Source organism: Rutilus rutilus, assembly GCF_951802725.1.
Source record: "Rutilus rutilus genome assembly, chromosome: 24".
Taxonomy (NCBI): Eukaryota; Metazoa; Chordata; class Actinopteri; order Cypriniformes; family Leuciscidae; genus Rutilus; species Rutilus rutilus.
The window spans coordinates 25,045,179-25,071,514 of NC_140228.1; the positions used below are offsets into that span (position 1 = coordinate 25,045,179).

At 40.3% G+C, this 26,336-nt stretch overlaps 1 long non-coding RNA gene across 1 annotated transcript; it reads right to left on the reverse strand.

Moving 5' to 3' along the window:
* Positions 1-435: 435 nt before the first annotated feature.
* On the reverse strand, positions 436-9,340 carry LOC311284308. Its single transcript, XR_014626189.1, has 3 exons — positions 8,880-9,340; positions 8,724-8,785; positions 436-646 (listed from the first exon to the last, which is right to left on the reverse strand). It is a non-coding gene; the product is annotated as an uncharacterized lncRNA (long non-coding RNA).
* Between the last annotated feature and the right edge of the window lie 16,996 nt (positions 9,341-26,336).

Genomic DNA, 26,336 nt, shown 5'->3' on the forward strand with positions numbered 1-26,336 from the left:
GTGCTGTCGTTATGGAACACAGTCATTCTTTACCGATTTTAGCTGTTTCCGTCGACAAAGCATGCTTAATTTTATATTCAAATGTAGCATTCGGTAATAGTTATGTTTATGTAAGGAAAGTATTATTGCTTTAGATTTGTGTATAGTTTATTGACATTGTTTATGGCCATGTAAATAAACATAGCATGTGTTATACATAAAGATTAATCAGTATTTTGTCAAATGATGTGGGTATGTTCGAATGTACTTTTACAACATTTGTTTAGAACACGTAAAACTGCGCAGCGCTATCACAACAATGAATTCAACATACAGTAACATCTATGATAACCAATGTAGTATTAAACCTTACTTTTCTTGCGGTTAATTCATTTTAATGAAATACAAGTGTGATGAGGTCCAAGAGTCAGGAAGGAAGAAGACAGGGGTCGGTGTGACTGGGACTCATACTTTATTAAAATAAAGCAAAACAAACAAAAGTTGCGCACAACGCGCATTCACCGTGGCAACCGCTACGGCTCAAAACAGTTCAAAAATGAGCGCTTGGATCCAAAGGTTCGCTTTCTCTGCGTCCAATTTTCTCTTCAGTCTCTCTCTCTCTCTCGTTCCAGCGCGCGGCTTATAAGCGGTCTCTCCACGCCGATCACTGCAATAAGATACAGGTGTTCGTCATTTGCACTTGATCTACTTGCGTCCCGCTCGTCTCTTCTCTCTTCCATTACAGACCGCGCTGAACCACGCCCTCCTCGCCACAAAAAGCATGTCATTAAACGCAACATTTATAAAAATAGAACTTAGCCTCATCCATGAACATGATTTTTCGATTCCCGTCTGACTGATTTACATCCACGGTGAGTTGAAAACAACAGTTCCCATCATTCCACGCTCCTTCACATCGTCATCAAGCTATTAAAGTCATCAAGCATCGATTAACCTCTCATGACCGGCAATCGGATGGTCGGATGAATTTCTGGCATGTTAGAAATTTTGGTCGCTCCTCGTGACTATATCGCACAGTTGAAGCAGAGCTATGAACCGATTGCCCTAAACTCAGTGTTTTTTCCCCTCACTGCGCCTGCGCAAAAACAGTTTCATCTGCAGCAAAAAAAAAAAAAAAAAAAAACCTACAAATTACTGTTGCTTATACCTCCTGTTCGTGTTGCAAAATGGATTAACCATTACCCACTTCTTCCAAGCCACCTGCGATGTAGGCTACACTTTGCATCTTTTATTGTTAAAAAATGTTTTTGAAATAAAGCTGTTTTTAATTTTCATTGATGAATTATTGCAGTGTTCGGAAATATTATAGACTGTTAATAATTCATTATATGTATATAATTCATTGTAATCGACCTAAATGTTTTAGACAATTTTTAATGAGGAGAAGTAAGCTTCTATGTAATATTTTCCTCACAGCGCGTTGGTTATGCGGTGATTGAATTAAATTGTTGCGTGGCAATTTAATTATAATAGCCTATCACTTTAATAATAAAAGTAGCCTTCCCTAATAATAATAATAATAATAATAATAATAATACTATAATACTAGCCTACTAATAATTTAATATATAAATTGGAAATGCTAAATCTTCTTGATATTGATAGCTGATGCTTGTTTTGACAATATCTCTGGATAGGCTACATGATATCGTCCATAGGCGCAACCCGGCACGAGGATTTATTGCGCTGATTCGCGCATATTTCACACGTATAGTGTGAGCAGTCAAGTCGCAGCTCGACGTTCGGACCGTACAGTGTGAGCACATAAATCCTGAGCTTTGGCTTTACATCGCATGCGATCTACTCGTTCAGTGTGAGTAGGTTCCTTGCTAAAATCGCACAGACATCACACAGTGTATGCCCGCCTTAAATGAAGACTGTCAACTTCTTTTCAATACTATTTCATCACCCAAAACACTCCCACTCTCTGCTGTATAACCAAATATTTCAAAACCAACAACCAAGCCACATAATCAATGCCATTGGCACTAGTCTACATTGCAGACATGTACATAACTTTTAACCTTTTTGCACAATCTTGAAAAAAGTACTTATTGTTGAAATTCTCAGATCAAGCAAACTTCAACGCACCCTTAATCCACTACCTGCTCACGTTAGTGAACCGCACCTGAGCAAGCACACGTCGCAGTTCCTCCGGAAATGCATTCTAGTTAATATTATTATTATTTTTCTGTCAACCTTTCGGGCACTTTTGAGGCTCTTAACATGCTCAAACTCTTGAAACTTTGCACACAGGTCAAAACCTGCAGCCATCAGGCTGAGCTGAGGCTGGTACCTGGGCGTGGCAGGGGAGCTCAACAGCGCCCCCTTGAACGGGGTCCGAAAATTTGGTCCATCAATCAAACATGCTTGCATGTAATAATATGAAACTCTGTACACATATAGATCTCATTGGGCTGAACAACTTTCATACTTTTACTTTTTAATGCCAGCCCAACAGGAAGTCGGCTATTTAGGGTTGTTTGGAAACGCATGCTATGGAATTTGAAATACTCCTCCTAGGGAGGAGTCACCATCATCTTCCGATCACCACCAAACTCAGTCAGCATGAAGTCAAGAAATTGAGGATGATAACTTGACAGCGGATTTGATATCTCAAATGGTTTGGCCGTGCCGAGGAAACAAATTTATGGGGAAAAAGGGAAACAGGAAGTGTGTTATAACTTCTGCATACATTAACTGATCTTGATGAAACTTCAGCAGTGTGTTCGTTGTAAGAGGCCGATCACATGGATGTGACTATCTTTAATATTCTTTTTGAATGCTTTTGAGACTCTTCACATGCTTGAAATTACACGAAACTCGACAGGCACATCACATTTATTAGCCAGCAGACATGTACAAAGTTTCATAAACGGGCGTGGTGCAGGGGCTCAGTAGCACCATCTTTTGACAAAAGTGGGGGGGTTAGTTTTATCTACAGTAACAAAACTTGGTTTTTATCAAGCCAGACAACTTTCTAATTTACAGTCATTAGCTCCGACCAACAGGAAGTTGGGTTAGTTTAATATGAAACTTGGTACACATATAGATATCATCGGGCCGAACAACATTCGTGCTCTAAGTTATACGCCAGCCCAACAGGAAGTCGGCTATTTAGGGTAATTTGGAAAGCGCATGCTCTGGAAATTGATATATTCCTCCTAGGGAATATTTTCCCACCGGTTAATTGACGTGACACCAGCGGGGGCTTTTAAATCGCTAATATAAAAGTGAAGGTAAAATACGGACATCCGCACAGACATTGATAATGGTGGCGCTCCCAGAGCGCTCGCTTTCAATGAATTCCTATGGAAGTAGGAATTAACAAAAAAAATATTCTGGTAACACTTTACAATACGGGTGCACTAATAAGCATTAATTCATGCTTAACTAATGCACAGATAATCATGTATTAATGTATGACTCATGAAGAACTAAACCATTAATTAATGATTACTGCATCAGCTTATAATGTTTAAAGATTTTAGAATTTAAAGATTATAAATGATTATAGATTAAGTAATATATTAATTGTTATTAACACTGAAAACATGCGGTCGAGAACTGCTATTTCATAACACTGTGTCTAGACTGGATAAAGACAATAGAACGTCCATTATAGTCAGTGATACTACACTGGATGTGGCGCGACGCTACAAGACAAAACCCCGACAGTAAACCGATGCCACACTCTATTTCTGACGTACTCCGAGCTCTTGCGCTAGTTCTGTTACAAAGGACAAATGGACTTGCGATGGTCTGTCATGTCCAGTGTAGACAGCTGGTCTCGTCCAGTTTAAACACAGTGTAACAGCTTCAGGAGTTCAGATTCTGGTGTGCTGATATTTGTGTGCAGCCCAACTCACCCATCCTTCAAACACATTCTTTGACATTACATTCACTGCATGTGCAAACTGTCAAAACCCATGAATGGCATATTAATTAGTTAATAGTCATGTGCCTCAACAAGTAAAGTCATAATATAATGATACATTTGCAAATCATTAGTTAATGATTAATTAAAGCAGACAACTGGAAGTTGAAGTACATTGCTTTGACCAACTGTGATAATTAACGCATTCATTTACACTTAGTTAATAAAATAAGTTAAGGAATTAATACATTATGACACATTTAATTAATAAGGTAACACTTTTGAATAACATTCAGTTGTAAGTCATTTACAGAACATTCATAAATGATTAGCAAGTGATATACTAACATTTTATGTATATTTTGTAAATTCCGTTACAAGTAATTTACTAGTGATTAGTAAATGATTAACTAATCAGATACAAAACATGAATTTGCGTTTCATAAATGTTTAATAAAGAATAATCAGGGTGTCTACAGATATGAACAAGTTAAATTTAAGACTTTTTAAGACCTTTTTAATGCCACTTTGAATGAAATTTAAGACCAAACCTGTGATGGAAATACACATTATATTACATGCGTATATATTAGGGGTGTAACGGTTCACAAAATTCACGGTTCAGTTCGATACGATACACTTGTGTCATGGTTCGGTTCGGTACGTTTTTGATACAGCATAAAGAAATAAATGCCAGAGAAATTTCCTTGATTTAAATTTTTTATTCTTTTTTATATTAAAACTAACATCATAAAGTATGATTTTTTTTTACTTTGAGCAATTCTAGAGCTATAATTGACTCTTCTTAGGAGCATATAAAACAAAACAGCTCCTTGGAAAAAATGAAATGTCATATTGTAGTAGTTATAAACAAAGGATTATTTTAGTTCAGATTAACATTTGAGGGCAGCAATTGTATTCATAATGTCAAAATAAAACCGACGTAATGTTACTTGAAGGCATTATAGCCTACTATTCCTGCCAAACTTCTATGGTTGCAGTTAGTGTTACTACAGTAAATCCATGGTGAATGTTGCTGATCTGTGGACACTGATAGTTCATTCATGGCACAGTGTTTCTTCCAGGTTTCCATGTCAGCGCTGTTTGATCCGTTAATAACGGAGACATATGAATGCTTCTCACTAGATCTCGCAGCGATGTTATTACTTCTGTCAGTTCTGTGGCGAATTCAAATGCTTTCTTTACTGTATCTCTTATTAGCGCTGTGTAGTAGCCTAACAGTGTAGCATGATCACGATCGGCTCGCGCTGCACTGGTCCAAACTGATAAACGGTCCTTCAACCACACAATAACGAGCAGTTTCGTTCCGCTTGCATTTTACGTTTGCCATTTGATGTTGGGCACTGTTGTGGTCGGGCCGGCGTCTCTTACATTATGAGCGCGCTTGCCACGGGCAACGCGCCTACATTTGAAATAACGAAACAGCGTTACCAGAAAAAGCCTACATTATCATTATCAATAGCTGTTTATGTAATAAAATCTGAATCATTCTCGCGATTCGATGCTTCACTGGTTATTTGACGGGCATTAGGTCCGTCAGACTGGAGACATTTTAGCGGTAACGTGACCAGAAATATTTAAGACCTATCGAATCTGAATTTAAGACATTTTAATACTTTTTAAGGCCTTTTATTAGGAAAACTTTATTTAAGACATTAAGACTTTTTAAGGACCCGCGGCCACCCTGATAATAAAAAACAATAATAATAATAATAATAATAATAAAAAAAAATGTATGTAGCAATTAGGGGATGCAGAAAGTGTTGATTTATAACACTTTCTGCATCCCTAATCTAAAGTGTAAACTATTCACCACTTGTAAATGTGTTACATATACATTCATAGATAACATTCGTAGATCTCATGCCTTTTTGATTTTTGAAGTGGTAATCTACGAATGAAGTGTAAGACATTTACAAGTGATGAATAGATTACACTTTAGATTAGGGGATGCAGAAAGTGTTGTAAATGGTTTATTCATGCATTTACACATCTATAACAGGTGTTGAACACTGTAGTGTGTACTGCAGTGTAAGTGCTGACTGGTGAGGGAATAGACAGCTGTCTTCTCTGAAACACATGGAGTCTAACCACTGTGCACCTGATGTGAGCAAAACAAAATGTAACATCACTTATGCATAGTCATGTTTCATAAATGATTAGTTCATCATTTACTAGTCACTTGTAAATGACTTGTAACGAAATTTACAAAACACATAAAATGTTAGTATATCACTTGCTAATCATTTATGAATGTTTTGTAAATGATTAGTTCATCATTAACTAACCACTTATTAATGACTTACAACTGAATGTTATTATAAAGTGTTACCATTAATAACAAATCATATATTCCTTAATCTATTAATCATTTAGAATCTTTATTAGTTGCTGATGCAGTAATCATTAATTAATGGTTTAGTTATTTTCGAAGAATCCAAACGGATTGACTGACAAAAGAACTCCTACTTCACGGCTGCTCTTGACGAATACGATTGCTTTGAACCACTGTTGATCTCACAATCCACTTCACGAGAGTAGACTGAATTCAAATCTCCCGCTTGCCCTTGATACAGATCCAAACTTACTTGACTGATCAGCTAACCGTTGTGGGCGGGAATAAACAGCGGAAAAGTAATGGCGGCAAATTTGAATCTGGTCATCGCGCGCGCACACACAAAAAGCCCTGAATGTGCAGCAACAAAGATTTGGAAAAATATTCATAAAATATACATGAAATTATGGGAGAATAAGACAATGAAATAATGATCAAAATGAGCATCTATTTGCAAGACATGATTAAAAGACTAGCCTATGCAATAAAAAATATTTCAATACAGGCCTACTGTAGGGTAGGCTACTGTATGTACAAATACTATTATTTAACCTTAACAAAATTAAAAATAAAAAAAAATAACACAAATCACAATAATCTTGTAAATATATTGAATAGATGCAGATTTCGGCAGTTATACCTTTTCTTTGTTTTCTAATTTCACAGAGAAAAACTGTAAAACATTACTTAATTTATGTAAAATTACACATAACTCTGTAAAAATACAGACAAGTTCCTCTTAAACGTAAAATTGATGTAAAACCAAAATACAAACAATTACCTGTAAATTTAATAGTGGACCTTTAAATTAAAGCAAATAGCAAATATCTGTAAAATAACAGGCATTTCACTGTATAATGGCAAAACGGTAAAATTCTGTAAAAAAAAAAAAAAATACAGACCATTACCTGTAAAATTACACTTTTTTTAACAGTGTACACGTTTTAATATTTAGACCACTTCTATTGATTGCTATCAGGATATGAAGAGAGTTTCAACCAGTATAACAAAAAGTGTTTATAATACAAATTGCCTACCCTACCTTTAATAAAGTGTGGAACGTGTGGAGGTGTTATTTTATTAGGATTTTTGATTGAAATTTGAAAATAAATAAATAAATAATAACTAGATGTACCGCATGGCGGTACAAAATATGACCGCCGCTCAGGCCTGCACTGGCTTTCCACAAAAATAAATGACGTGGAGCAATTTGGCTGTATTGCGTGTTTATGTATATACCTAAAAAAAGTAGTAGTATGTGCATGTCTGTCTGTGTGTGTGTGTGTGTGTGTGTTTTTGTGTGTGCGCATGTGTGTGTGTTTGTGTGTGTGTGTGTCTGTGCATGTGGATTTGTATGTGTGTGTATGGGTGTGTGTCTGTGCGTGTGGATGTCAGTGTGTGTGCATGCTTGCGTTTGTTTGTATTCCTGCATGTGTGTGTGTGACAGTATCATCCTAAACCAGCAACCCTTCGCTCAACAGCACCATCTACAGGCCGATGAGTGTACAGTCACTAAATGTGCACATAAATGAATTTATTTTATACCCCCCCATGGATGAAATTCTACGAAACTTAGCATACCCCCAGAGGATGTCAAGTTAATCATACACATGAAATATGGTGCAGTTCTGAACATCTCCACTGAAGATAGGGGCGATTAAAGCAGAATAATATTGCATTTTCATTTTTTATGGGAGGGGCGCAAATCACAAATGAGTGATTATGGGCTAGGTTGATGTGGGCCCTTAAGACCAACATACCATAAAAATTTCTTCATCCTCGGTTCCACGGTTCAAGTAGTTATTTAGGAGTTATTTGCATTTTTTGGGTTTGGGGGGGAGTGGCCCCCGGGGACCAAACGAAATTTTTCCGTAAAAGTCTAGTGGGGCTACATGCCCACCAAATTTCATGTTCCCCGGTGTTTCGGTGTCCCTGGTATCGTTGACGGAAAATTCAGTAGATTGACGGGAAAAAAAAACTAAAAAACTTTGACAATCGATTATGGGCTAGGTTGATGTGGGCCCTTAAGACCAACATACTTTGCAAATTTCTTCATCCTCAGTGCCACGGTTCAGGTAGTTATTTAGGAAAAACTGCATTTTTGGGGTTTGGGGGGGCCCAGCGCAGGGGGGGGAGTGGCCCCCGGGGACCAAACGAAATTTTTCCGTAAAAGTCTAGTGGGGCTACATGCTCACCAAATTTCATGTTCCCCGGTGTTTCGGTGTTCCTGGTATCGTTGACGGAAAATTCAGTAGATTGACAAAAAAAAAAAAAAAAAAACTTTGACAATCCCTATATGACCGCTTTCATAATAATTATTTGAAATGTAAATCTTTAGTAACATTATACATGTATTTCCTGACATAATTTTTATTTATTTTTCTCACATTTTTTATAACAGAAGTCAGGGCTAAAATATAGGCTATAATTACACATTATACATTACACAGAAATAAACTTTTTAATGTATCTACATTTTTATGAACTTACCAGAAGGGATGATGTCCAAAGAAAACATGCCATTAGTAGAAAAAATTCTCTTAACCTGCAGACTGTAAGACACAGAAATGATCAATTTCCAAATCTTTCAAAACATGAAACCATCTTGACCCATACATTTTACAATATTCATAAACTAATGATTACCTGGGGGATTTGATTTCTTTGTGGATGGTACGACCATGGCTAAGTCTGTTGTTCTTCTAGAATATTTTTTTTCCCCCAGGAATGTAATTGTAATACAATTCAAGTTCCAGGGAGGAAGAGGACAGGGTCGGCTTGCGGATGTGTGGGTATTTATTTATAAATGAGGGAAAAAAAATCTAAACAAAACAAAGTCGAGCACACAGCACTGCAGGTCCAAAGTCCAGTAGCCTATAAACAGCGATCACGTCCTCGCGCTTCCCGCATTCGGCCAAAACTCTTTCCTCTTGGTTAATCAGCGCGCTCAACCACAGATCTTCGCATGTCTCTCTCCCTGAATGATGTTTCGACCGTCGCTTATATGCGGTCTCTCCACGCCAATCACTGAAACAAGACACAGGTGTTTGTCATTTGCACTTGACCCACTTACGCCGCACCTGTCTTTCGATTTTCCCTCCTGACACAGACTTCGCTAGATCACGCCCCCCTTGCCTCAGTAGGCTAATCATTATGGCTCTGTGGCACTCGCACAACATTGTTTTCACTTTTTTATTGCAGGGAAATAAACACAATATATGGGTCAATGAAGTATAAGGATTTTCAACAGGCCAATTTTAAAATACAAAAATAAAATAAAAATACCTGTTGCAATTGTTCAAACATTAAGGATGTTGTGTACACCTAAATTCATTTAAAAAATAAAATAATTTAAGTGACTTTAGTGTTTTTTCATCTAGATGAATTGTCCATAGCCTTAAAAAAACGTCATGTGGTGCGACCATGATTTATCTTAAAATTAATTAATTTCCTTAACATGCTTAAACATTTTTTTACAAGTTCTTGGTAATTAAAGTGTTTAGAAACCAAGTATTTGCATTTCTTTTGAGTTTTTTGTAAATAATGATCTCATTTTTTGTTCTATAATTTCCGAGTTGCCTTCTTAAATCTAGTTAACAGACTTATTTTTCCTGTAAATCACATAAAACTGATAGAAATTTAAAAAATATATAATTTACTAAAGCATACTGAATCAGTGATTAATATTTCAGCCACATAAATAAGATGTTTTATTTTAAATTTAATACAGTGATTGCTTTTATTGGTCGCACCACATGATAAGTTGTCGCTCCAAATGACACGAAGACCTTATATAGTTAAAAATCTATTTAAAGATATCAATGAACAATACATTTTATACAAAAAATAGATTTAAACCAGATTTTATACAAATTTCACAGAACTTTCCTGAACATAAACATTTAATAAACTTTTTTTTATAAAAATCACATCACAAACACAAGTGCACCATTTAATTTAACTTGACTTAGAATTTCTTTCTAACAAATAATAATGTTATAGATATAAATTATTTCATAAAAGTATTGTATACAGTTAACCTTTGGGGTCAATAGTTTTTTTAAAAGTAATTAATACTTTAATTAATCAAGAACACATTCAGTGTCACATTCAGGCGCAGGCTATAATGTTAAGAAAGATTCTATTTCAAATAAATGCTGTTCTTTTGAACTTTCTATTCATCAAATAATCCTGACATATAAAATGTATCACAGTTTCCACAAAAATATGAACATTGATAATAATCAGAAATGTTTCTTGAGCAGCAATTAGTGACCCTGGATCACAAAACCAGTTGCAAGTCGCACAGGGTATTTGTGGCAATAGCCAACAATACATTGTATGGGTCAAAATTATCGATTTTTCTTTTATTCCAAAAATCATTAGGATATTAAATAAAGATGTTTTATATTTTGTAAATGTCCTACCATAAATTTATAAACATTTATTTTTGTGAGTGAATATAGCAATATCGCAAACATAAATGGACAACTTTAAAGGCGATTTTCTCAATGTTTCGATTTTGTAGCACCCTCAGATTCCAGATTTTCAGTTGTATCGGCCAAATATTGGTCTATCTTAACAAATCATACATCAATAGAAAGCTTATTTATTCAGATTTCATATGATGTATAAATCTCAATTTAAAAAAATGGACCCATATGACATTGACCCATTGAGTGGTTTTGTGGTCTAGGGTTAAATATTAGAATGATTTCTGAAGGATCATGTGACACTGAAGACTGGAGTAATGATGCTGAAAATTCAGCTTTGATCACAGGAATAAATTACAGTTTACTATATATTCACATAGAAAACAGATATTTTAAACTGTAATAATATTTCACTCTTCTCCTATCAAGGTACTCTGCTCTTGCTGCAGGGTCAGAATTTGTTCGCTTGGCAGTGGCATCTGGTAAAATAGATTGAAATAGTTTTAAATAAATAAATAGGCAATAATAAATACACTACAAATAAATGCAGTATTACTAAACTGAAATTACATGCTCTAATTATTATTTTTTTTTTCATTTTTCTCATATTGTACAAAGAGTAAACAAACTGTCTGAAATATATATAAAAAAAAAAATCCCAAATTGCATAAAAATCTATTCCAAATGATACTAAAGCAAAGTACTTTTTATATATAAACCGTCAATTGAATATAAAAGCATAAAACTGCCAATCTAGGACATATATCTATCATTGAAAACAGTCTGCAGTGGTCGCACCACATGATATTTGGTCGCACCACATGATATTTTCAAATTCATTCATAATTTACAGGCACAGAATTGGCCACCTAAACAAAACAAGCTAGCTTGCCAAAAAAGGTCACTATGAAATTTATAATAAAAATATATATTTGTAGAAATAACTTTAATATTAAATTTTTTTGGAGGTCATACCACATGACATCCAAATTTGGCAACTACATACCAACCATTACAAAGGTTTTTTTTTTTTTTTCCAATTTGAGAGAATTACAAACCTGCTTGCTGCTTCCATGGGTCCTTGGTAAATTGATTTATGATGTAACTTCCTGTGTTTGAATAGTTTTCAACATATAAGTCCCAAAATGGTAGTTCCTTGATGGTCGCACCACATGATATTTCATAAAATGGACATCATCGGACAAAGTTTGTTTGTATATTATGATGGAAATATAAATGCAAATGCTTTGAATTTTTTTAAAGGATTACAAAACATTTTGGAAATCATGCCAAATAGTGCAGAATATAAATTTGAATAAATTCAGAGTAATTTCAAAGATGTTTTCAAAACAGAAGTTATGGCCGGACGGTCGCACCACATGATGTTTTGACACTTTAAATAACAAAATTATTATTTTTTTTTAATAAGTAAAGGTTTTTGAAAAGTTAAAGTGAGTACATACATGGGAGAGGTACTACAAATGTGCAGTATCTTTTTAGGCATTTAAACCTATTTTTGCCTGAAAAAATGCAATCGGACAGAACATTTAGGCGTCACGTCATTGACCCATATACAGTATAAATACAGGGTGGTCTGAATTTACAGATTAGAAGATGGAACCTGTTAGCCCACCCTGGGAAATGTTAACCAGATTGCAGGTAATAACCAACCAAGATGGTCAAACAGATTTGTTCCAGTAAAGGCAGCCGCAGAAGTCTCACTTTTTTGTGTGAGAAGATATAACAATACAAATCTAAAATGTCTGTATAGGGTTAAATCCCACAGAAACTGACGATTTTTATTCAGGGTCAGTCAGCTTCACTGAAATTATGACCGGTGGATATTACTTTACAGTAGGAATTTGAGTGTGATTGTGAGCATGCCCTATTATGCACACTTATGCAAGCAGGAACAGCAATTTCCTGGCGCCGCCGAGAAGGGGTATAATGCCATCCCCCCAGTGGGAGAAGCGGTTGCAGCGCACCTTTGCCCGCCCTCTGGATGGCGTTCAAAGGCTGCCCTCCCGTCCAAAGCCTGCAGGACTACATCAGCCCTCGTCGGCCATGCTTTCTCCGCCGCCGGACAGGCTGCATCAGCCCTGCACTCCATGGCAGTATTGCAGATCCTCCAAGCCGATCTCCTCCGTGAGGCTCGGACCCTGCTTCCATCACCGATCTGCGCGACGGATCTCTCCCTTCGCGCCACAAAATCCGCTGCCCAGGCTCTTGGAAGGTGCATGTCCTCGCTGACCGTCACAGAGAGACACCTCTGGTTGACGCTCGCCAACATGAGGGAGTCCGAGCGGGCTGTTTTCCTCAACGCCCCACTCTCCCCCACCGGCCTCTTCGGCCCAGCGGTTAACGGGATCGTGGACTGCTTCTCGGAGGTACAAAAGACCACGCAGCCTCGACGCTCGATCTCAGCCGCACGCCATCTTCGGGACCAGCCTGCGCGAAGCTCCACCCAGCATCCAGCTCCGCCTCCATCTTCGCAGCGACGACAGGGCGGCCGCAACAGGCCGCCTCCCCCGCGGGGACCCCGGCCTATGATCGCGCTGAAACCCGAGCCTGCGAAGTCCTCCTAGCAGCTCAAAGGAGGAAAAGATGGTTAAGTCCCGCAGCGGCCGGACCACCGTCAAAGCTTCACGCTCTGTCAGTCCCCGTAGTCATGGCTACTGCAGATGTTTACTTCGCAGCCAACGAGCCGGTAATACAACCCGCTCGCCTGCATACAACCACCGTTGTCACGGCGACCCAGAGAAATCTTAAAAAGAGCATAATGTCTGGTTGTCCGGCTCATGCCGCATGTGTTTTAAGTGTAGAAAATGTGCCCACGTTTCTGTGTTCACCCCTACACACAAGCACTATAAACCCTGTGTCTCTCACAGAGCCCACTCTCATAAAGCGGACAAAAGCCGCTCGAGTGTTAGATGTAGGTCATGTGCCCACAACCCCGTGCCCACACCTACTCACTGCCCGCTCTGTTACACGGCCACTCCCTACCGGTCATATCACAGATGTAAGTCCTGTGCCCACTCTCGAGCGCTCACACATACTGACAAACACTTTACCCCCGGCGCCGCTCTCGCACGATATGTTCCCCGTCCAATGCCACCGGGACATAGAGTGTAAAATGGCCAGCCATCGCTGTCTGCGAGCCGCCGTATTCAAGCACCGGGAACGCGCGCACTCCTTCTCTGAGCGAGTCAGGCTTTTACAGCCGTTACTTCCTCGTGCCCAAGAAGGACGGAGCTCTCAGACCGATTTTAGATCTGAGATATTTGAACAAAGCTCTTATGAAAAGACCGTTCAAAATGCTCACAACCAGGCAGATCCTCGTGCAGATTCGCCCGAGAGACTGGTTTATTTCCCTCGATCTGAAAGACGCTTACTTTCAGATTCAGATAGTACCCCGTCACAGGCCATTCTTGAGATTCGCCTTCAACGGTCAGGTATATCAGTACACCGTCCTGCCGTTTTGCCTGTCTTTAGCACCCCGTACATTCACGAAGTGCATGGACACGGCTCTCGCTCCCCTGAGAAGTCAGGGCATGCGGATTTTTAACTATTTTTTAACTATACGATTGGCTGATTCTAGCACAGTCAGAGGAAGAACTTATCTCTCACAGAACAGTGCTTCTCAGCCACCTGGAAAGCCTGGGTCTCACGGTCAACTGGACCAAGAGCTCATTACTGCCCAGTCAGTCAGCCTCTTTTCTGGGTTTGGAACTGGACTCTGTGGCAATGACGGCCTGGCCGCGTCTTTCCAGATGGGCAGCACCGCACCTCTAAAAACATTTCAGAGGATGTTGGGTTGTATGGCATCAGCTGCAGCAGTGCTTCAGCTGGGTCTACTGCGTATGCGCCCGCTACAATGCTGGTTGAACGCTCGAGTGCCTCACCGAGCCTGGGCGTCCGGCGGCATTCGAATCAGAGTGACTCAGAGCTGCGTTTCAGCACTGAGACCCTGGTTAGCGGCCGACTGGTACCAGCGGGGAGTGACAATGGGAGCCGTCTCGCACCGAAAAGTTATCTCGACGGACGCCTCCAACTTAGGATGGGGCGCTCTTCTCGAGGGCAAACCGGTCTTTGGCCTGTGGTCAGACCGGGAGAAATGCCTCCATATAAACTGTTTGGAGATGATAGCGGTCGAGAACGCGCTTAAGCGCTTCCTCCCACATATACGGGGCCACCATGTGCTAGTCCGCTCGGACAACATGTCCGTGGTGTCCTATGTGAACCACCAAGGCGGTGTCAGATCCAGGAATCTCTGCAAACTGACAGAACGCTTTCTCGTGTGGGCTCATCACTCATTGCGCTCGCTGAGAGCCGCGCACGTGCCGGGCCACCTGAATGTCGGCCCAGACAGACTGTCCAGAGACAACATTCCCCCGGGAGAATGGTCCCTGCACCCCCAGACAGTCCAGCTACTGTGGCGCCTTTTCGGCAAAGCGGAAGTCGACCTTTTTGCGTCAAAAGACAACGCTCATTGCCCGAGATTCCTCTCGAAGAGCGAGGACGCGCTGGCCCAAACCTGGCCCAGCTGCCCGCTGTATGCTTTCCCTCCGATCTCGCTATTACCACAGGTAATCAAGAGGATCAGGGAAATGCGCCACTCAGTGCTCCTCATAGCCCCGCGATGGGAGAACCAAATCTGGTACCCAGAGCTAGTGAGGCTGTCGCACTCAGCCCCATGGCCGATCCCGGTGAGGAAATATCTTCTCTCTCAAGCCGGTGGATCAATTTGGCATCCCCATCCAGAGCGCTGGTCTCTGCATGCGTGGATAATCAACGGATACCCGTTGATTTGCCAGAAGGGGTCGTGAACACGATCACGCAGTCTAGAGCTCCTTCTACGAGAAGACTCTACGCGTCTAAATGGTCAGTGTTCTCCAAATGGTGTGCTACTAAGAGCCTGGATCCACGCATGTGTGGGGTTTCGTGGGTGCTCTCCTTCCTGCAAGAGCTGTTGGACAAGGACAGGTCCCCTTCCCCAAAGTGTACGTCGCGGCTATTGCAGCGTTCGCGGAGACGACGCGCAGCCGTGCAATAGGAAGGAACGAGCTTATCATCCGCTTCCTTAGAGGAGCCAGGAGGATGAACCCCCCGCGGCCCCCCTTGGTTCCTATTTGGGATCTTTCTTTGGTCCTAGAGGCCCTGAAAGCATTTCCCTTTGAACCGTTAGAATCCGTGAATCTGAAATACCTTTCGCTCAAAATCGTTTTTCTGACAGCTCTGTCGTCAGTAAAACGTGTGGGGGATCTACAGGCGCTATCTGTTAGCCCCGCATGTCTCGAGTTCGGACCAAATGACTCCAAAGTCATTTGGAGCCGCTCTATATTCTCCCTATGATGTGCTTATGTACTGTGCTGGCCCGCTCTGCTGGCCGCCTTCTCCACATGTTTATACATAGACCGGCAGAGCCGCTCTGTATTCCTATGAAGTGCTTATTACATGTGCCGGCCCGCGTTGCTGGCCGCCTGTTCCCGCATGTTTGTGTTCCCCGGGCTCCCCTGGGACTCATACAGTGGATGCTCGGCGCGCACGGCGTTGACTAGGGGTTCCCGTAGCGTAAGCAACTTACGCAATACGAGAGAACCTCTCGTAAGAGAACGTACTCGGTTACCAAACGTAACCTCGGTTCTCTCTAGAAGAGGGAACGAGTATTGCGTAACCTGCTGTGTTGCGCCACGAGCTTATTCGCTTCAGTCTATGAAAACCAGAGTTTCAGCCTGTGAGCCCTTCTTTTATACACGCTAGCCACACCCATTCTGGCGGGCTGAGGCGCGTGGAGGGCGCAAATTATTATTTTTTTTCTAAAAAAATCAGCGATTTTTTAAATAAAAAACTCGATTTACGATTCGATTCGATTTTTTTGTCTGTTACGATAGTCACTGTGTCAGATTACACGATTTTGACTCCTAAAAATCTTGTCATGTTGTGGACAAGAAACATGTCAGACTACACGTTGTTTTCCGACCAGTCATCGCGAGCCGTCTCACACACTCATTCACTTGCACATATACACAAGCTCACTCGCACTACACGCCTACATAGCCTACACTCACACACACACTCTCACTCACTCTCCCTCACTCACTCGCGCGCCGTCGTCGTGGAGGACCGTTAAAAAATTAAACATGCTAGTCTTTTTGTCGTGATGTCGTGAAGCATCGAGGGCTGCGCCGCAGGGAGCGTGCTACGGAAACCCTGAAGGAAGATTTGGCGAATGCAAAATATATGTATTGTACGCTATACTGAAGAGGGGGAGAAAAAAATTTATCTAAAAAATCGATTTTTTTGAAAATATGAATCGATTTGACCTACCAACTCGATTTTTAAATCAAATCGATTTTTTTTCCAGCCCTACCCCCAACCCAACAACAAAAAATAAGGTAATTCTACATGTAACATAATCCATACACACACATTCATGCATATATACTGTATGTGTGTATATATATATATATATATATATATATATATATATATATATATATATATATATATGGGTTTTCTGTGTTATTGTAGAATTCCTGCTTCCCTGCTTTCTTCAGCCCTAGGACGTGATGGCAGTGTCACCATGGCAACGGCATCAGTTTCCACAGTAACGGCAAAGAGAGGTGAGATGAGATCATTTCAAAAATATTACATCAGATGTCTGATAGAACCATAATTATGGTTTATAATCTCACTGTGTGTCGTTTAACATTCAGACTGTAATATCACATAAGATGAATTGTGTCCTTGCCACAAATATCCAAATAATAAGCTGGTGAAGGATGTTTTCTACGCAGCAGCCCATAGAATTACAATTATTTTTCAACAAGAGAATGAGAAAGAACTCCTCTTGATAATAAAAAGTGAAATATTGAAGAACTGAATATCAGATAAGGCTTATATTGCAAAATAAATAAACATATACAAATAAATAACATAATAAATCTTATTTATAACATGTTTTGTTTTATTTTCCTAAAAAAAAAAAAAAAAAAATTCAACTTAACATCTTAAATAAAAATGACTAGATAACAAAAATAAATGAATACATTTTTGGCACTGGTAGATATTTGGTAACAATTTACTTAAAGCCTTTATGTATAATGCATTTTAAAGGTATTTATAAAGGAGGCCTATGTTATTGTCAGAAGGAAGCAACACAGGTAAGTAGCGAAACACAGGATCTTTATTTGCTGGAACCAGAAGCTATAGCATGCTGTGTATAAGTGCAGTCAGATGTTTGAGGATGGTGACTGCAGATATAGTGTGTGTGATGAGTGGATGCAGGGGCCCGTTCTTCGTACGTCGCTAACTCACTTAGCTGGGTTTGATTGTTGGCGATTTGGCATGATCTTGGATTGTTAGGTTCTTCAACGCTCATCCTGGACTTGCTGTCATAGCAACATGTGCACAAACTTAAACCTGCTCGGGAATATCTTGGGAATGATGAATTGCTTTGACTTGTGAAAGTGAAAACTGATGATCTTATGTTAATGTAAAAATATTTTGCCATGAGTTATTGATCACATTTTTCCTGAGTGTAGGTCATTGTAATGACATTATGTTTTCTTCTTTTGTGCACTTTTACATAATACACCAACACTTGTATCTGTCCCCAAGAAAGTGGTGGCTGAAATATGTGCAGTAAGTGGACATTTTCTAACTTTCCAAAGGAAAGAAAGTATAAGACTTTGTAATGTCCATTTGTTTCCATTGCACTGAACAGTGAATAAACCCTCTCAGATAACTGTCAAATGGAGGAACTAGCCAACCTGCAAGTGCATAAATAACTTTACTTAATTTATACTTGTATGCTTTATGGCTGCAATATAAGTTGCAGGATTCCACATCTACAGAAAGGCCTACAGAAGAGTCTGCACAGACAGAGGAGACATAGGCCTACAGGTGGGCAGTGTATAGCCAACTTTTCCTTTTTATTTGTTGCATGAGGCATGTGTCTAATATCTTTTGTTGCAGGCACTTGACCACTGGCTTTTCTTTACAAAGAACAATTGAAATAAAACTCAAGGAACTAAGCATATTTGTCTTTTATTAAACATTTAATGAAAAGTGTTTTCTTTTTTGGCAGTGTTGTGTAATATGGCACATGCAACAATGTCACAGGCCCTGTCAGGTGTGCAACCGTCAGACTTTTCAGACACTGAAACCTTCCCTTTAGTTAGCCAAAGTTAATTTCATTGTGTGCCCTTGTCCTGGCTAGAGCTGCATTGTAACTGGTTTGAGTCAGGGAATGGGGTCATAAAACACCTGTCTGCAGGCAGGAACATGTCATAATCACCTATGAAAAAATGCAGTTCTGTTAGGATCAGCATAAGTGTATGTAATACAGTGAGCTTGATATTTAATTGTGGAACTTTTCTTACCACTTTCAAATAATGTGCATAAATGTGATTCTCTGAAAATTCTTAAGTCATGCACAGATCCTGGCCATTTTGCTCTCACATTTGTGATATGGAAGATTTGTCAACTGCCTTTTTTTTATTTGATATAATATTATTAATCTGGAATATTAAGAATCACAATAGTAACTGGGCTGCACATTTACATTGTGAACCCCCTTTCTGTTCACATAATCCCCTTCATTGAGGCCTTGATGGCAGTCTATGGTCTATAAGCCTGAGTGACATATACTGTAATCGGCATGGTCATGATTGCATGATCTTCATAAAAAATTATGATAGCCTAAAAAAAAACTGCTTAAAAAAAAACTGCTTTACAACATTGGGTCTTCAGTGGCTTGGAAATGGCACAAAAAAAAACTAAAACTGTTTTTTAAATCTAAAAGCCCCAGGTAAACTCCGAATGACACAACAGACAGCACTTTCCATCAAGTTCTCCGCATCTCCAGTAGTGTAAAGGAAAGAGCCACTCGCAAATAATCTTAGGGCAATGCAAACAGTTTGTGCTGTAGTTAAAGCCCGACTCCGACAAGTCGAAAATAAATGTGCGTTTCCAACAAATTAATAATGTAAACGACAATCTCACGAGTCACGAGAAAAAAAAAAATCTCTCAGAAAGCGCACTATCGCACTGCGCTGGACTTCCCCTATCAGCTCCGCTTATGAAGCCGCAGTCTAATCCTGTTCACATGAAATAAGCCTGCTCCCGAGCAGGTTTAAGCTTGCGCACCTGTTGCTATGACAGCAAGTCCAGGATGAGTAGTTCTATGAGTAGAGATCTATAGTTAACATTTTATGAGAACCCTTAAAAAAAATCTAGCAGGAATGTCATGTTTTTACATTACACCTTGAAATGTAATGAAACAGGGCTGTCCTTTGTACAAGAGCTTTAGAATTACTCTCCTGTAATGATAGAAAGGCTAGAGAAGAGAGGGTACGAGTAAAGTATCTTCTTTTCACACAGTAGAAGAGGATTCCTATTCATGTCGAGCCACAGAGGTGATACACAAAGCCTTATCAGTGTGTGCAGAAAGGCAGCGGTCATGGTGCTCTGCTCTTATTGTGACACTGTGCCGCTCTCCCAGACATGCAGACGGTGTGAATACTGCTGTGTTCTGCTGTGGAGACATGTTGGCCTTGAGGGAGTAAAAGTAACATTCGCAGAGGAAGATTTTCCCTTGTGAAAAAATAAGTGGACGTTAGAATACTTTTGTATTTTGGAAATAATATACTTTAAAGAATATACTTAAGTGCAAACTGAATGTTATGTTTTTAGACACTTAATTGCATGTTATTTACAATTAAATGCAAATGTATTATAGTTTACATTTTTATTAAATGTATAAGTATAGGACTTTTATTTAAGTATAGGACATTTATTTAAGTATAGGACTTTCATCATTTGTAATGTTGAAGTTGCAATTTAGTACATTTAATTTTTTTTTAAATGTAATTTCAAATAACAGTTAAAATTATAATCAAGTACTTTGCGTGTGCTAAGTATGTTAATCAACACATCAACACAAGTGTTCTTGTAAAGCATGAGAAAGTGCACTTTAAAAAAAGTCTACTTAAGAGTTAACATAGACATGACAATGTTATGCATCCTCTTACTCTCTTTAAGTGGCCTTTTATTTTGTTGATATTACTTTATCTGCAAGTTCAGTATTTTAATAGTACACTACAACTGGACATTCAATACAATTAAGCATACTTTTTTCCCTCAAGGTTTGAAAAGAGAGGAATGGAATTAAATGAAGCTCTTTCTTTCAGAGTTTTAAGAGAACATTATTTGGTTTTGTGGTGATGCCATAACCCTGCTAAAAATTCCATGCTGGTCCAGGCTGGTTTATGCATGTATGCTGGTCTAGCTGGTGGACCAACATATTCATGCTGTTCTCAAGCAAACCGAAGCTGGTGAAACTGGTTCATGGTCTTACAGGATCGAGTGTGAGTAGGCCAGCTGTCTGTATGCAAACAGTGTTTTGGGGGTAAGCATTGTTTCTGCTTGCATATTTCCATATTTAACACATTATTGATGTAAAAAAAAAAAAAAAAAAAAAAAAAAAACCTTATAAGGTTTAAACGTATGATTTATTGAATTATGTGTTATGTTATGAATGTGGTCCATTGACCCTATCCATTGACATGCAGCCAATGAGAACACTCTCATGTTCACAAAAAACATGACAACATGAAAGCACACAGCTAGTGTAAACACAAGCTGCATGCTACACAGCACAAGACAAAAAACGACATGAAAGCACATATGAAACAAGGCGCACAGACAAGACAAAACAGGAGTGTCAGGGCTCTGTCACAAAGCCAAGAGATAATCTAGACAGAAGTGACAGAACCCTGACACTAACTGATAAGAATGTAAATGTGTACCTTGAAATGCAATGCAAGTCGCTTTGGATAAAAGCGTCTGCCAAATGCATAAATGTAAATGTAAATGTCACTGGACAAAGACTCACTGTAACTTTTGATAATTTATTAAATGCGCGCACACACAGCGTTCAACTCTATCAGCTGGTGCCCTAGCAGCCCTGTCCAGTCTGCAACACAATACCGGAACCACAATTGTTATCAGGCATAACAGCACATCTTCCCCCCTTTAAAAGTAAATAAATTTCCTTTTAAATCTTTTGGTCTATCAATTTGTTTTTATGCCAAAAATAACACTTTTATAACAACATCATAACACATTTTTTTTTTTTTTTTTTTTACTTTTACTCAACAGTTATCAATTAGTCTTTCAGGAGGTCTAACAGTGCATTTTGTTCTGCAATACTTCACAGGAAAAGCAGTTACTTCCTTTGACAGATCTGAGTTAGTGTGATTCACAGAACTGTTGTCAACTTGTTCATTTGTGAATATGTCAGTGTCAGGTTTTGGGCAGGAAACGAGGGCATTTTATTAATAATAAAAATAAAACAAAATACAAACAAAACTACCCCGAGGGGGAAAACAACACAGACTTGACTTGACTTGACTTGACAACACACAGGAGGAACATAACAGGATAGAGTTACGCCAACGAACCAGCACATGACCGCAAACACAGGAAATTAATAAATAGGGAGAGCAAACAAAGCAGGTAACAAGGGAGGACAGATGGGGCAAATTAATCAATAACAAGATGGGAGGGGCTAGACAATCGACAGGAGAGCACATGGCACAAGGAAACATACATGACAAGCCATTTGCTCACACCAAACATGACAAAAACACACGTTTGTGTTAGCACATGACTTGTGATTTGTTTTACTGGCCATGTGCTAACACAAACGAGACATGAACATGCAGCCAATGAGAACACTCATAAGCCACGTGTTCACACAAAACATGACAACATGAAAGCACACAGCTAGTGTAAACACAAGCTGCATGCTACACAGCACAAGACAAAACACGACATTTACATTTACATTTAGTCATTTAGCAGACGCTTTTATCCAAAGCGACTTACAAATTAGGACTAACTTAAGCGAGTCATCATGAAGAGGCAAAAACAACAACAACGCAAGAAGTGCTCAAAATACGAAGTTCAGGCATTATTCAGAGTAGCATAAGCCCGATAAGTGCTATTGGTTTTTTATTATTTTATTTTTATTTTTATTTTTTGTGAAGTTAAGTGCTCACAGCAGAGATGGGTTTTCAGCTGTTTTTTTTAATGTTGTCAGGGATTCTGCATTCCGGATGAGGGTGGGGAGAGTGTTCCACCAGCATGGAACTGTGAATGAGAATGTTCTGGAAAGTGATTTTGTGGCTTTCTGTGATGGAACCACGAGACGTCGGTCGTTGATCGATCGTAGGAGTCTGGTAGGGATGTAGGCTCGTAGGAGTGAGTGAAAGTAGGAGGGAGCTGAGCCTGTGATAGATCTGTAAGCAAGCGTCAATGCCTTGAACTTGATGCGAGCAGCGAGAGGTAGCCAGTGCAGAGAGATGAACAGAGGAGTGACGTGGGCCCTCTTGGACTCGTTGAAGACAAGACGAGCTGCAGCATTCTGGATCATCTGTAGAGGTTTGGTTGCACATACTGGAAGTCCGGCCAGAAGAGCATTGCAGTAGTCAAGCCTAGAAATGACCAGGGCCTGGACGAGAAGTTGTGTTGCGTGCTCAGTTAGGAAAGGCCTGATCTTCCTGATGTTGTGCAGTGCAAACCTGCATGATCGAGCTGTCTTTGAAATGTGATCTGTGAAGGTCAGCTGGTCATCAAACGTTACTCCAAGATTTCTGACCGACCTTGATGGGGTGATTGATGATGAATCTAGCTGGATGGTGAAGTCGTGCTGTAGAGACGGATTGGCAGGGAGGACGAGAAGCTCAGTCTTTGCCAGGTTGAGCTGCAGGTGATGTTCCTTCATCCATGTGGAGATGTCTGCCAGAAAGCACATGAAACAAGGCACACAGACAAGACAAAACAGGAGTGTCAGGGCTCTGTCACCAAACCAAGAAATATAGACAGAAGTGACAGAACCCTGACACTACCCCACCTCTAAAGGAACACCAAAAAACAAGACAGGAACATGACAGCTCACCAACAGAAAACACAAGACGGGAAGATCAAAGCACAGAGACTAGGAGGGAGGGAGGGAGGGAGGGAGGGAGGGAGGGAAGCCAAGAAGGGCCATCATGACAGTCCAGGAAGTCTTTAGCAGAGACCAGGGAGGGACGGGAGGGTTGAGCCAGGGAGGCTGAGGCAGGGCTAGAGTCCTGGCTGAGGGCCAGAGTGGGGCAGGGAGTTTGGGTGGAGCAGGCAGGGCAAGACACTAGGCTCTGGAACGGCCTCCTTGGTCGTTTCTGTGAGAGCGGACAACTCTGGGACGTCAGCGGGCTGCTCTGGGACGTCCTCCATAGTAGTTTCTGAAAGAGCGGACGGCTCTGGGACGACAGTGGGATGCTCTGGTACGGCATCCTTGGCCGTTTCTGTGAGAGCAGATGGCTCTGGAACGACAGCAGGTGGCTCAGGGATGGCAGCAGACTGTCCTGGAACGGTAGTGGGCTGCTCAGGGATGGCATCCGGGGTGCCAACAGGACTGGAGGAAGCCATTTTTGAGGTGTGTGCTGCCCAAGCACGCAGGACAGCAACTACATAAAAGATGAAAACCACCCTCTTGGCCAAGGCAGGCCTGACGGGAACAGCCTCAGTGGCTGAGACGGAGAGTTGGCGGTGATGCGGAGGAAGCTTTCTTCCTCTACCTCCGTTTATGAGAGCGAGGCGGTAACAAGGAACTTACCGCCTCAGGGGGCGATGCAGCAACTTCGGCCGCCACTGGGGGTGCTGCAGCCCTTACCTCAGTAGAGGTGGAGGATGAAGCGGAGCCATTCTTCCTCCTCCGTTTATGGGTCACTGGAGGGCTGGGGCTTCCACTGACTGCAGGTGGAAGGGGGGAACAGTCAGTGTGGTGGAAATTTGTGCTACTCTGGTGTAACTGACACACACATTTCCAGAACGGCAGGTGCCCCAGCCTCCCCATCTCCCAAGGGCTGAGGGGCATTGTCAGGCAGGTGTTAAAAACCTCTTTGAGGTCTGCATTATCGCTGTAGTCCAAGTCATCCACCACAGCCAGAAAGTCAAACTCTACACATATTGACAGCTTTTTTAAATGTCAGAGCTGGTTCACGTAGCAGTCTTTCCCTGAGACCATTATCGGGAATTCCACAGACTATTCTGTCGCTCACTAGTGAATCTCTTTAATCTCCAAAGTCACAAGTCTTACTCAATGTGTGCAGTTCAGCAAGGTATTGGTCAAAAGTCATTCCTTGTTTCTGGTCAGCAGAAAACATTTTTTATCTCTCAAACGTGACATTCTTGCTTGGCACAAAGTATGATGGCACAAACTTTGTCATGAGAGCAGTTAGCCCGGATTTCCACCAACTGGGGAATGGCTGCGGATCGGCTCCGCTGTGTGTCGGCTCCGTGCTCCACCGTCCTTCAATACCCACCAGGTCCGGATTTGTTGCGGTACGGCTGCGGCCATGACTGACAGCTGAAGTCACGAGGACCCACAAGATCTCGCGAATTCACGTATGATCGCGCAAAATAAGTGCTGAATTGCTGCGGAGCTCTCCGCCATCCGGCAAAAATAGAAGCTTTGCGTATCTGCTCCGGAGGGCTGTGGATCGCTGGAGTCGGAACGCAGCCTTTCCGCAGTCAGTGAAAATACACACATTGACTTTAATGGAAACTTATTGACTCAAATTGAAAGCTATTATATATGTCCAGTGCATCCTCACCTATTACATGCAAAAAGATGGATGCTTTTAACTTCTTATCTCCGCCCGCACCACTGGCAGTAATATAAATGTTAAATCTCTGCTTGAAACGTTTCCAGTAATCAGCAAGATTACCGACGAGCTGCATTGGAGATGGTGGATTTAACTTTTTTCATGACGGGAAAACACTCAAAATTCTCTTACTTTGTTTCAGCGTCTGTTAGAACTGCTTCTGCATACACTTATAAGAAAAAAAAAAAATCTTTGTATAAGCACTTGAAATAATGTTCATAAAATATTTTAAAGAATCAGTCTTTCATCAGCCAATATTTCGTGGTGACTTTTAAAACCAAGTTTAAAATTAAATGCATCGAAACTAGAGAGAAGATTTTTTTTTTTTTTTTTTTTTTTCAGGCAGAGAGTGAACTCTACTGATCATGCTCTGAATATTTGTCATAGCACTCCAAAAGAAATTTAGTGTGTCGCAATTGCCCCTTGTTACAGCGGTCTCCCCTTAAGAGAAGCAAATGTAAACCTCACTGCCAACATTCTGTCATTGCATAGTCTTGCAAATCAATCATTTCTGTGTTTATACACGGTGCAATAATGCATAATACAGCAGTTATATATTAATGGCCTGTACTATAGTCCTGGTGAGTATTGCAGCGAAACTTCCGCATTCTCTGTTGATCCTTTTGGTCTAAATATAGGATGTAATGATTTTTCTACCCAGTATCTGTTTCCACTGCAGCGGTGCTATAGAGTCATGTTCCTCATAAGAACAATTTATCATCATTACCAGAGTTCTTTGGGGGTCTGACATATTCCTGAAACATTAATGTGAAAACACTGACACCAGAAAGTGACAATAGGACAGACAGAGAACGTTTTTCTGAGTTTTGCTTGTGTTCATAACTGTTATTAGTTAAATGAATTTGAATTTGAAATTGAACATGGATATATTATTGAAAATGCCTGATGAGACACAATGGACAAAATTGAGATGGCTGGGAAAATAGCATATTTCA